The sequence below is a fragment of the Crocodylus porosus genome, unplaced genomic scaffold (assembly GCF_001723895.1).
Source record: "Crocodylus porosus isolate Cpor-Errol unplaced genomic scaffold, CroPor_comp1, whole genome shotgun sequence".
In the NCBI taxonomy this organism is placed as follows: Eukaryota; Metazoa; Chordata; order Crocodylia; family Crocodylidae; genus Crocodylus; species Crocodylus porosus.
In genome coordinates, this window is record NW_017728947.1 from 36,242,429 (window position 1) to 36,256,427 (window position 13,999).

The following is a 13,999-nucleotide window of genomic DNA, read 5'->3' on the forward strand; positions in this document are numbered from 1 at the left end:
GACAGGTTCAGGTCTTGTAGCCTCTTCTCGTAGGGCCTGCCCTGCTGACCCCTGATCATGCGAGCGGCCTGCCTCTGGACCCTCTCCATGTTGTCCACATCCCTCTTGATGTGTGATGCCCAGAACTGGACACAGTACTCCAGCTGTGGCCTGACCAGTGCCACATAGAGGGGGAGTATCACCTCCCCGGACCTGCTTGAGATGCATCTGTGGATACATGACAAAGTGCGGTTGGCCTTCCTGACTGCATCCTCACACTGCCGGCCCATGTTCACCTTGACATCAATGATGACTCCAAGATCCTTTTCTGCCTCTGCACTGGTGAGAAGGGAGTTCCCCAGCCTGTAGGTATGGTGCTGGTTCTTCCTCCCCAGGTGCAGCACTTTGCACTTGTCAGTGTTGAATCCCATCCTATTCTCATCCACCCACCCCTGTAACCTGTCTAGGTCTGATTGCAGCCTATTCCTTCCTTCTAGAGTGCCCACATCCCCCCACATCTTAGTGGTGTCAGCAGATTTGAACAGGGTGCTTTTTACCCCCTCATCCAAGTCACTGATGAAGATGTTGAACAGCATGGGCTGGAGGACCAAGCCCTGCTGAACCCCACTGCCCACATCCCTCCAGGTCGAAGATGACTCATCCACCACCACTTTCTGGGTGTGGCCCTCCAGCCAGTTGGCGACCCATTTGACTGTGTAGGTGTCGACACCACAGTCCCCCAGTTTCTTAATGAGAACGGGGTGAGAAACAGTGTCTAAGGCTTTCCGAAAGTCCAGAAAGACTATGTCCACCGCTACCCCTGCATCTAAGGATTTGTGACCTGGTCGTAAAAGGCCACCAGGTTGGTCTGACAGGACCTGCCTCTAATGAACCCATGTTGGTTGCCCCTAAGCATAATCTCCCCTGCTGGCCCCTCATGGACATATCCCAGAATAATTCTCTCAGAAAGCTTCCCTAGGATCGAGGTAAGACTAACTGGCCTATAGTTAACTATACTGGCCTATAGTTAACCAGTTCATATATTTGAGCAGTACTATAAGTAGAGACTGATCAGTAGATGAAGAAAGAAAAATGCAAATAAGAAAACAAGATGTACTCCTGCACAATATCTGGAGAATGAAGCATACTAGCTTCCAGACTAAGATGGACGTATCTGATGCAATTATAATTTCAACTTTATTGTACTGTGACAAAATGTGGCAACTGAGAGTTATTGATAACAGGAAGCTGAATGCATTCCAAAAGTTTATTTTGAGGATGCTCACAATATCCAAGTATCATATGTCATAAGAGCAATAATGAAATCTTTGCGGGAACTGAATACACACCTATTGCTTCCATACTTAGGAAAAGAAAGAGCAACTCAAACAAGTATTGAAACAGTCAGTGGAGTGAACAACAACACTTGTAAAACATGAAGAGGAATGCAATGACAAATGTGGTAGGATACCATAAAAACAGTGTGCTAAAGTCATGGGAGATAACTATAATGACTTAACTCAGTATTGCCAACGGAGATGCCAGAGGACCTGAACAGTCCAATATGATGCAATACTTGGGGTGAACAAAGGACTAAGAAAGGACTTCTATCAAGAATTAATAGATTTTTTTATGGGGGGTGTTGTAGGATCATAGGAAAGTAGGGGGAACTCAGGAGGTCATCTAGGCCACCTGCTGCTCCAGTTAAAACTTTCCAGCCAGACGTGTGTCTAGCCTACTCCTGAAAATTTCCAGGGATGAATTTACCACTACTTCTCTAAGCACTTTGTTCCAATGCTTGATCACTCTCATAGTCATTAAGGTCTTCCGATATCCAACCTAAATTTCCTCTTGTGCAGCTTGAGGCCATTGCTTCTAGACTTGTTCTGTACAGCCACAGAGAAAAGGCTATCTCACTCCTCTTTTTAATCATTCTTCAGGTATTTTAAGACTGGTATCAAATCCTGTGTCAGCCCCCTCTTCTACAGATGAAATAAACCTAGTTTTTCTTCCTATGTCATACTTCCCAGTCCTCTAATCATTTAAGTAATTCTCTTTCCAATCCAACCACATCTTTTTTGAAGTATGTGACTCAAAATTGAATACAATGTGTGAAGTGAGGTCTCATCAGTACCAAATAGGGCAGAAGAATAATTTATTTTGATTTACAGGCTCTGTTCCTGTAAGTACAACACAGTATACTGTTGGGGAACAAGAGCGTACAGTTGTCTCATATTAAACTTATGGTTCCATGTAATTCCCAGCTCCTTCTCTGCAGTACTGCAGCCTAGCCAGATATTCTGCATTTGCATATGCAATAATTTTATTCCAAGTACAGGAGTTTGCACTCGTCGTTGTTGAATTTCATCTGATTGTGAACCATTTTTTCCCCAGTTTATACAGCCCTACCCTCCAGAGTGTTTGTAATTCTACCCAGCTTTGGTTGTCATAAGTCAGAATGATGTGATATTTGGGGGTAAAAATGGACCACTGAGAAAGGCTCATAAATTCAGGAGAAATTGCAGGTTATCTTTTGTCATGTCAGCTGACTGAATTGTGAAGAGATATGTGAAGTGAAAGAGGTCTGATCAGAAAACTTCATGGCTCCCTTCTCTTGGTGGATACATGGAGAGGAGGTGCACCTTCTTCTTGGTCTCTCTCCTCCTCTCATACCCTTCTTACTCTTATTGATATATTCCACATTACACTTCAACATTAGGTAAAATGAAGTATGCCAGTTATACCCTAGTTTGGGCTGTACCAAACTGCTACCAGATGTCTAGATACTCTTCCATGGAATGTTTAGAATGATAAATGTTCTCTTTATTACCAGCAGAGTAGTCTAGTGGCCACAATTATATTGTGTTTGAGTATTTAATCAACTTCAGTCATGGTAAGAAGTAGGGCTGTGTGAAGCTTCAGTCCCTGATTCGATTTGGTGAAGATTCAGCCCGATTTGGTGATTGAATCTCTGAATCTGAATTGAATCAGAGGACCCTTTAATCTCTCCACATCAAATTGGAACCCTCCAAATCAATTCAAAGACATTCGGAAAGATTTGAAGATTTGGGCATAGAGACAGCTTTAAATGTTTTTTCTACATACTCTACGAGGCAGGGACTCGTGAGTGCTGCAGTGCTGGGGCACATGGAGTGTCCCACAGAAGCACAGGGGGCTCCCCAGCACACTCAGCATCAGACCCAGAGGCAGACCAGGAGCAATTCCAGTCCACTTCTGGGTCCACCAGGGATTGCTCAGGCTCTACCCTGCCTCCCCCCCATGCTGGGCAACTGATGCCATCTGGGTCTGTGGGGGGCACCCAGGGTCCCTCTGTGGCTGATCACTGACCCGGGGGAGGTTGCGGGGGGGGTGGCACAGTCCCCAGCAGACCCGGAAGTGACCCGGAAGTGGGCCAGAAGTATTCCTCCCACTCACTCCTGTGGGACACTTCAAGCACTCCAGCATTGCAGTGATCATGAGCCACACCAGCTACCTCAAAGTATGTAGAAAAAACATTTAAAGCTGTCTCTATCTCTGAATTGCTGATTCTTCAAATCAGCACCAAATCTGCAGATTCAGATTCGGCTGAATTGAATCAGGGACAGTGATCCGAATCAATTAATTGAATCACTGTCCCTGATTCAGGCTGAATCCGAATCCAAATCAAATAGGGCCCGGTTTGCACACCCCTAGTAAGAAGGGTTATTCTCTATTTCCTGTGTCTTTCTCTTTCACTAAATAGAGAGACTATGCTGTCTGTTTCAATACTTTCTGTATGTTGGAAGCATTCTGTCATGATCACATTATCCTTTCTTTGACTAAAGTTGAAAGTATAAGCAAATATTTCACCTTAGAAAGTAAATAAACCAAAACCTATTTTGTTGGCCTAAGCAAGAAGACTGACATGGAGTTGACAAAATCTTTCAGAGTTGTCGGATTTATTCTCTAAGAGCAGTTGTATTTTCACCTGAAAACTAATAGAATAAAACCATGTTATTTTTATGCTACTGATGTGCCAGTTGGGGCTCCAGTGTTAGAAAATTCTGGCACTATTTGGTTATTTTTCCAGCTGAGCAGCCAGGTGGAGTTAAATGGACTGACCTGAATTCCACCTGGTTTTCAGGGCAAAATTATAAGCCAGTATCAAATGGAAAATTTCAGAACATATGATGTACTTAACTGTCAGTAAGGGAATTTCTGTTTAAGAAATAGAACAGAGATTTCTGGCTTATACATTTTTCCTTTCTTTTTCCTTTAGAAATATGTTTTGTTTCTTCAGTTTTGCCTGTATCCTCTATTGCAAATTCTGTACTGCAGAACTATTGTTAAAGCATGTTATTAAAAAGATAGTAACTAGTAGTTAAAGGACATTGCAGTGATTTTAAAAAAATGATAATCTATCCTTATAAAAGAGTGAGGGACATGTGCAGGATTCCCAGAATTTATGAACAAAGCTGTTTTGACATTTAAAAGAAATATATACTGTGGCGGAATGCCGGGCTAGTGATTCCGGCACCGCTTGGGGAGCCGCGGGCTTTATGGAGCGGGCGAGCGCGCGGCTTGTGGGGCGGGATTGGAGGTAGCTTTATGACTGCCTTCGAGGTTCGCTGAGTTGGCACAAGTAGACAACTTAGAGTAAGTTGTTAGTTTTCTATAATAAGTTTGTATGATGTCTGTTGGTTCACGGGGTTCCGGATTAAGCCCTTGCATTCTAACCCGATGGGCTAGGTGCAGCTGCCAACTCCTTAAGTCCCAGAACTGGTCAACAGCTCATGAACGGGATGGTGGATAACAAAACTGTAACACCGTGAATCGTTGTCGATTGTCGGATTTTTGAGGCCTTGGTTTTCGCTGGGATACGCCCAGGTGGGGAGGCTGAGGACTGGCTGCAGGGTGATCAAGCCTGAAGGGTCGTCCAGTTGTCATCTCTGCTACTTCTTGCCTCTATGCCTCTTTATAGATGTTGTTTGGACTGCTTCTGTGACACTAACTATGATATAAGCTAAGCATACAGGGATAGGATAGTTTTCTTTTACATAATAGTTACTAGGTAGATTTTCTACATAAGTTTAGTTTCTGCAGGAATGACACTTATAGATAAGAAATGAAACTTACAAAATATGCATGTGCAACTTAATACAAGCGTGGGAAAATATAAAGCTTTCATTTTGATTAGAAGCCAAAACTACAAGGTTACATAAATGTGAGAGTGCCGTGTGGCAGTTATACAGAAATAAAATAAGACATTTACATATACTTGTGTATATAGATTGATAGCACTAAACCTTATGGACTTTTAGTATTGTATGAGCAACATAGGTAAGGTTTAGGTCATTTCAATTTATTTCCTTTGATATAAACAATACAATTAAGAAGCCACATTCTCAGCCATTTTTTAAATGGACAACTCTGTCATATTTCCTACTTTGAGCCCAGATGGGATCATTACATCTTCTGCTCTTGTCTTCCATATATCAAATGCATTGAAGTTCATATGGACCTCTTTCATTAGTGCTGAATGGCTTTAGTTAAAGCATTTTGGTCCTCTAGGAACTAAAATGTTGTGTGGCATAGGGTACTAAGATACCATCAATGGCGAAAGCTCATGAAATAGAAGAGAATTAAATAAGAAAAAAACATTCAAAATATACACACCCAAGCTTCAGAGAAACCAAAAAACTTCTTTTCCTTTCTGACCTTCTCTCAGATCAGGAGATCAGTTTGACTATGAGCAAGCAAGAAAGACACAGTATCCATTCATCTAGGAAAGAGGATTTTTTGTACCACCTCATTTTCTGGATCATCCTTGTCCAGTGTCACTGCCAGTCACTGATGCATTACAAGAAGGTAGAACACAAGCGGGACTAGGGATGTAAATATTATTTAACATTTTTGTTGTTTAATTTCCACTAATTATATTGGTTAAATAATTAACTACTAACACCACAGCTTGGATACACCCACTGCTGGAAGCCACTTCTGAGGCTGTTTGATGGGGGGGCAGTGAGGAGAAGGTTGGAGAGGAGGTGGTTGCAAGCCCAGCCAAACGCAGCCCAGGTGAAGCCCCCTGCTGGGATGGGGGGGAGCTCCTGTGAACTAGCAGCTAATTGCTTAATTGATGAGTCATTAGGCTGCCTGCTGTTTTTCTCTTTAACCTCATAGACTATGAGTACTAGTCCTTCTTGCCCCTCCCTGCTCCCTCTGCCCCCTCCTCACTCCTTCTTCTCTCCCTCCTGCCTGTTACCTTCTAGCTCTTGCTGGGCACTATTCCCTTCTCCCTCTTCTCTGCCAGCCTACACCCACCCCAGACTAAACAATAATTGTAAGCTAACCAGTTATCACCTTATTGGGCTTATTGGTTAAATAATTAATAATTTAATCTTTCACATTCCTAGATGGGAACTCAGAAGATAAGGTACATCTGACCAATTTTGTAGTAAGAGAAAAAATACTCTTTATGCCTCTTCAAGCCAGAGACTGAAGTCATTGCATTAATGCAAAACTTCAAGTGTTATGATTCAGAAAGAACAGGTAGTTCTGTTCTCTCAGAAGAGAAGGATGCATAGAATAGAGAAAAATGGCTCTAAGTATCAAAATATGCTTCCTAGATTGTAGAACTTCTTCCAAAATTCTATTAGAAATATATGTTTTAGAAAGATATTTGATTTAATCTTAAAGACTTCATCATCTCCCTTGATGAGATGTTCCAATGTTAACTACTCCTATTGCATTGTACTTCATAGCTGAATATATTTAACTTACATCTACTAGATCCTATTATGCCTTTTCTAGAAAAACTGAAAATAATCCTACTCTCAAGTAACTTTTCAATATGTAATCACCTATATAAATCTATGAACAAGTGACTATTCAACTTTTTTTTCAAAAAAGCTTAAGTTGAGCTCTTAATCACCACCAATTTAAAATGATACAACCTTAAGTACCACCAGCAAATTTTTCAGTTCAATGTTAAGTACCACCAGCATTTTTTTTGTCAGATAAAGTAATTATAATAAATCTGTTAATGCGTATCACTGACAGGTTGTCTGCGTACCACTGGTGGCACCCAAACCACAGATTGGAAGCCGCTGTCCTAGAGTAAGTTTTGTTTTCCAGACCCTAATCATTTTTATCTCTTTTCTTTGAACTCTTCCTAGTATTGAACATCATTTTTTTTATGTGCGGACACTAGAACTGGAGACCATATTCTAAAAATGTTATATTACTGTTACAGACTCTTAGATGTAATGTTATTCATGCTTTTTTATTTAGTGATATTTACTTCTAGAAGATACTGTCTCATTTCGACTTTTGTAACAAATATTTAACCTTCTTTTTATCTGCTTCTTCATATGAGATAGATGCACCCTCATGCTCTGGTCTAAAGAGCAGCAGGAGTGGTGGCCATCGGGCAGGCATGTTAACCATTCCCTGTCTGCTCCCCTTGGACATACAGCACAGGCAGCCACAAGTAGGTAATGGCCCAAGGGTGGTGGTAGGCAGGAGGTGGGGTGGGAGCTCTGAGGGTCATGGGGGATGGATATCTGTGATGCTGGGGGTGGGAGGGCTTCATGATCCTTGCAAGAGAGAGTAGGCTTCAATCCTGATTGTGTGGGGAGGGACAGGGACTTTGTTAACCTTCATGCTGGAGCCTTGGTAATGTAATGTTCATTCTCCATCAACTAGGGGAGACTGGAGTTGTGGAAGATCCTGGCATCATGGGCACTGTTTGCCCAGCCAGAGAAGATGTGGATGAAGTGGCCACAGTAGTTAACAACACCTATCAGCAAAAATGAAATAGAAACACTTGTGGTTGATAAACTCCACAGAGCCCGGCAGAGAGCAAAGGATGGTAATTTGGGTGTTATTGCCACTCCCCACAAGGTTGGAAAAGCCTAGCCCTTGAATGCCAGCAATGACTTCATGTAGGTTGCTAAGGCAGAAGATGAAGTTTGCTGGAACATCCTGGATGATGCAGCATACCTCCAGACTCCTGCTCTAGCCATGGTCCTGTCCACACTGAACTTGTTGGCAAAGGGAATGAGGTTGTCTAGGCTGCTGAGCTTCCATATTGAGGTAGCAATGAGCGTCTCTGAAGTCAGGAGTGGCCTTTTGCTGTTGCTTTTCCCTCTGTATGTGGGGAGCCATTAGAGCAACAATGTGCATGAAGCTGGCCTGGCACATGTGGAAGTTCTGCATCCACTGTTCATCACCTCAGGTGTGCAGGTCAATCTACTCTCACCAGTTGCTGCCCATGCTCTGGGCACTGAAGTGCTGGTAAACAGTTATGAGGTGCTCTATGAGCAACCTGGAAGTAATGGCATTTAGGGGACCCCATGTTTATCAGTCAGCTGGAAGTTGTAAGCCACATCCAGGTGGGTTGGTGCCTGTATGGTCCAGTAAGTGACCCTATGTGGGTGGTTGGATTCCTGAATTACTTTGCAGGAGGGTGTATGTCAACACAATGATATTTCCAACTCGCTACAGATGGGCAAACTGTCCCTGCAGCTCTGTAGAGACACAAGCAGGATGCCACAGATGATGTGGCACCATTCCTGAGTCCCCACACCTCTGTGAATGGGGCATGGGGCCATGGTGGGGTGCAGGAGGAGAAACTGACACACATACAATTAACAAAAGAGGGGACTCTGGGTTTTCACGATAATTTGAGTTTATTCTGTTTTTTCTTGTGTTTATTGGACATTGATGGGTACCACCTGTGCCCTAGCAGTGCTGGAGGACAGAGAGAGCCTGAGTTACAGCTATTTCCCCACACTTACAGAAAAATGACACTGGAGTATTCCAAAGAGTTAGTGAAGCAAGACCCCACCGAAGAAGAAAGAAAGAAAGAAACTGAAAGTAAAATTCCCTGTAAAGTTTAAAATAGTCCATTAGTTGTATTTACATTGTTGTATGTTACTTAAGATGAGGTTCTATTAAAAATGTTTCCAAAGGGACAATTAAAAAGTATATAAACAGTTTAAAATAGACTCAAAATATCAGAACGTGAACTAGTTATAGGTATAAAAAGGAAAAGAATAATAAAAAGAATTGTTCAACCCATATAAGACTGGGACCCATTTCATAATATAAATCTTGGGTGACAGTCAAGAGAGCCACCTCGAGATTGTAGTGTAGAGAAGAACCTACATAGATTGCCAGTATCATACTGCGTCAATAACACCTCCCGACTAATAACAGCAAAATTAATCAAGATCTGGCAGGCGAGAGTCAGAGTATATCACAGAAGGCACTAGACTGATCAATTGATGGAAACATCACAGAGACCATGATGCCCTCTGCACACACGGTAGTCCATCCCTCCTGCCCTTCCCAGAGACTTCTAGTGAAAACCCAGAGTCCCCTCTTTTGTTAATTGTATGTGTGTCAGTTTCTCCTCCTGCACCTGGTGAGAGTAGATTGACCTGCACACCTGAGGTGATGAACAGTGGATGCAGAACTTCCACATGTGCCAGGCCAGCTTCATGCACATTGTTGCTCTAATGGCTCCCCACATACAGAGGGAAAAGCAACAGCAAAAGGCCACTCCCTGGGATAGCAGATGGTTTCTTCTTCTCTGACTCCTCTCCCTTCTCTGGAGTGATCCAAGATTCAATTTACTTCTCTGGCAGCTCCTGGCTTACTCACCCATTCTTGTTCCCTCTGACACGCTGGACAGGCCCTCTGATCCCCTGGTCTCAGCAATCTTACCCAACTTCTCTCTCTCAGAGCCTTCCTCCACCCCTCTCTCTTCCCGTTTGCCATGCAGTACTGCCACAGGCTTTTTAATCTGCAGGGAATAGCTGCTCCAGAAATGGCATTCTCTTCACTCTGTCTCCTTCCCTGTTTGAAGTATTTGGGTTTAGGCAGTCCCTCTTCAAAGTCCCCTATGTTGGCCAGCCAGTCAGTGTTTCCCTGTGGTGATCTCAGCAATTTCTGCTATCCCAGGGAGCCAAAAGAGCAGGCTGGGATACATGCATAGGGCGCCCCTGGTCATGGACCATCATCAGTGCAGACAGTTAGCATGACTCCTGCCCTGAATGCAGAATGCTTGAACAGTTGTCAAACAGCAGGAGTTCCAAATGGTTGCACTAAACTGCTCAACTTCAACTGATTGCTTTCAGTTCTTGCTTCCATGCACCCTTTGACACCATTCCATGTAGATCCATTATGTGGTTTTGGCAGATGTCCTACACTGAGCCTTCAACTTAGCAGGGTACAACCCTAATCTAATTCTTGTTAAACTCTAAACCATCGGTGTATTTTTGTACTACTTTTGGATTTTATTTCCTTGTATGTTTGATTGGTTGGTTTGGTTTGGTTACTTGTTCACTCTAGAAACATGAATCAGTCATTTAAAGTGTCTGCTTAAGTTTACCCAGCTATAAAAGGAGAGACAATGCTTACTTCTGATTGAATTAAGAAAACCGTGAACTCCTCACATGCAGACAAGAAAAGGAGCCAAAACACTGAAAACTGTATGAATACAAACACCCGAAACACATATTAATGGAAGAATAATTGGTATAGGCTAGGGACTGATTGGCTAAGAAGCAGTTCTGCAGAAAAAGATCTGGTGAGACAAAGCTTTGGCTGTGATGATCTAATTGGGAATGGTCCTGCTTTGAGCCGGGGGTTGGACTAGATGACCTCCTGAGGTCCCTTTCAACCCTAATTTTCTGTGATTCCATGATTCTATGATTCATTTCCTCTACCCCTGCCCACACACACGTTAGCCTTACCTAAATTCAGAGGCACTAACAATTCCAATAAATGGTTATTAAAAAAGCAAAACAAATCCTAAAAAAAAAAATTCATACACAAAATATGGTGAGAAGGTCACGTTTAGAGTTATTATTAATTTTAGTTTAATTTCTTTAGCCAATTCTTTCACAGAAGGATTTATTTCTTGTCTTTTCAGGCTAAAAGCTATATTTTCATATTAGCTGCTGAGTGCAGTAGAAGTATGTTGAAAGCTCTACAAATATGACACCACTCTCCCTTGGCCCAAGAGATAAAAGGATTTAATCAGTCAGTAAAGTAACCCATTGTTCATGGGTCAGCACTCCAAAACTGCCATGATGCCTTGATAAATGAACTTTAGAACCACTGAGACAGAAACAGTGTGGCTGTAGAGATACACATTTTTGTAAAGCTTTGGTCTGTTTAGAAACTTCACTCTGATTCTTCTCTTCCTCTCAACCCCATCCAAGGGAACACTTTCTGACTCACCAGCTTCAAAATGGGATTTCACAGTCACTGGACAGTGGAACGGAATCAATTATATTTCTCTTTTTTTCCTTAATTTCAAAGTTAATCCAGCAATGAACCACCTAAGTGATAGCACATTGTATCTACTCAGCCATAACATGCTATATTTATTCAACCGTAGCTTCGAATGAAAGCTCTGCAGAGACCAAAATGATTCTACATTCACAGACTGACAGTGACTCCTTGTACCAAAAACACTATAATCTGACAGTTTTTTCTAGATGGTCCACATGCATTCCAATATGCTCATGTAGCAATATGCTCATTAACAAGAGGTATGTACAAGTCATTTTGTAGATGCCAAATAAAGTAGAAGGTTTATTTGCTTCATACATTTCTAATAAAAAAGACTCTTCTTTCTGAAATACCAATCTCAGATTAGGAATTTTTACTTCGTTTCATCTAAAGGGGACCTAACTAGACAAAAGAGGTCAAAATCCATGAGTACTCATATTCTTACATGTGAAAACCTGCCTAACCAAGATTGTATCTATTTTGCATTTGGATTCTGTTTAGCATGGCTAAATTTCATTACTGTAAATTAAAAAAAACACACATGCCAATGTGGTAATTGTGACACATGTCAATGTGATTACTTGTATAAATTAAATTTTGATTTTGCACTTAGCCAAAGGTACTTGCACATTCATCAAATGGAAACTGACGTTGATACCATGTGACTTTTATGATCAATCATAACTAAGTATACATAAGAGGACTGTTGTGTGAGCCATCCACAGCATTAAAAAAAGAAAAAAGAAAGAAAGAAAAAACACCTTTTGCTAAAAATTTGGCAAAATTCTTAAACCCAAACTCTTAAAATAGAAATATAGTTTCAGGAAGTCACAGTTTGCTTGAGGCCATTTCATAAGCTGGAAGAGAAAGTAAATTCATTCAGTTCTTCATTATGTACTATTCATTCAACTCTAATTACCAGGGAAAAGATTGGATAACAGCCACAGGCATTTTAATACCAATGAACTCCTTTTTTCTGTACCTATTGAGCTGAATCTGTTTTAGTGGTGGGAATTCTGCATACGAAGGAGGAAATGTTCAGCACAAATAATTATAGGCTTTTTTGAAAAGTCATTTTTTTCCATGAAGATCTTGCTCATGAATGCTTAAGCTGCAGTGTGTCAAACTTTTATGGTAACAACTGTTCCAACTGACTGCAGTTGATAGTAATAGATTTTGTTTTGCAAGACAAAAGCTGAAGATGACAATATTTGTTTCCTGGAGGTGGTTCAAACTTTTGAAAGCAGAGTCTGAGGTGCTGCTTTTTAATCATTAGTTTTCTAGATTTCATTATAACAGTTAAATTGTAGAACACTTTCAGATACTGCTACCAAAGAGAGGAAAAGAGGATGCTATAGTTAAATGTACAAACCACTCAGATTCTTCATGGTGAAACTTTGCAGTGAACATAGGAGAAGCCAGCATATACAGAATATATCCAACTTTTTAGTCCATGGATTCTGTTTATCTGCTTACTGGTACATTTGATTTATTACACCTATCCTTAGACATGGGCAAAGTTTCTTTCAGTAAGATTTAGAGATTTCCAAAAGTGCTAAAAATTATACCCTAATACCGTCATGGCACGTGGACCAAAACAGATACTTTTCTCAGTAGCCTTAAAATAAGCAAAAGCCCAAGCTCATCAAGCAACACAATTAAGTAGAAATTTCAAGTTGCCATGTGTTAGGCTCAGTTGCTTTTGTTTATGCAAACTCTTCTTTCCATAGGATAATATTGATTTTTATGGACATTTTTCAATGTTATATTAGGAAAATCTAAACAAAAGAATGAGGGTTATATCAACTTAAAAGTCAAACCATATTAATTAATCAATCTACATCACAATGATTCACTCTGATAGTTAGACATTAAACTTGATCTGCATTAATGTGCTTAATGTCTGATATAGTATGGATTCTTCAAGTACATGACCTTGGGTAACCATTTTTCTGTAGTAAGTTATCAAGTAAAAAACAAAAACAAAAAAGCAAAATAAAGTAAAAAGAAGGGGGGTGGTAATAAACCCATAAGGACAAAGAGCTGAAAAAGTTAACCTAGGTAATGGAATAAAAATCTGTAGTCCCTGTTTAGAACATACTTTACACAGTCACGTCTGTGGGTGATTTCTTGGTCTACAATTTCCTGTTCAAGGGGACTTTTAATAATTAACTGGTTAAGAACAAGTCATCTGATGTCAGCAGTGCAATGTCCAGGAAACTGTAAGTGTTGTACCCCAGGTTTGTGTGTGTTTTTGGACTTGATGTCAGATCAGTGTTCATTGATTCTTACACATGTATATCACCCCATCTATCCAACATAGACGGCAGAGGGGGACTGGAAGCACGTGATGGCATATATGATATTGGTAGAATTACAGGTGAATGGACCTTGAATGTCCTAATTTGTGTTGTTTAGTCTAGTGATTATTTGGTCTATATTGCTTTGCATCTGAGTTCATTTCAAAGCCTGGTGCTTCAGTGAGAATTTTTCTTTACTTTTCAGATGGACCATAAACAGCATATGAAAGGGATTATATGATGAGGTTGCCTGAAGGAACAGCAAAATAGACAACATGGGAGGTCCCTTCAAGTTCTGGGATGCCCCACAAGTTCTGGGTTCTAAAGGGCAGAGCTCCCTGACTTGAATAACCAACCATGATAAATGTATAACCACAAAAATACATTGAGACTAGGGGCTGCATAGCTAACACAGGAGCTAACAACTGAATACT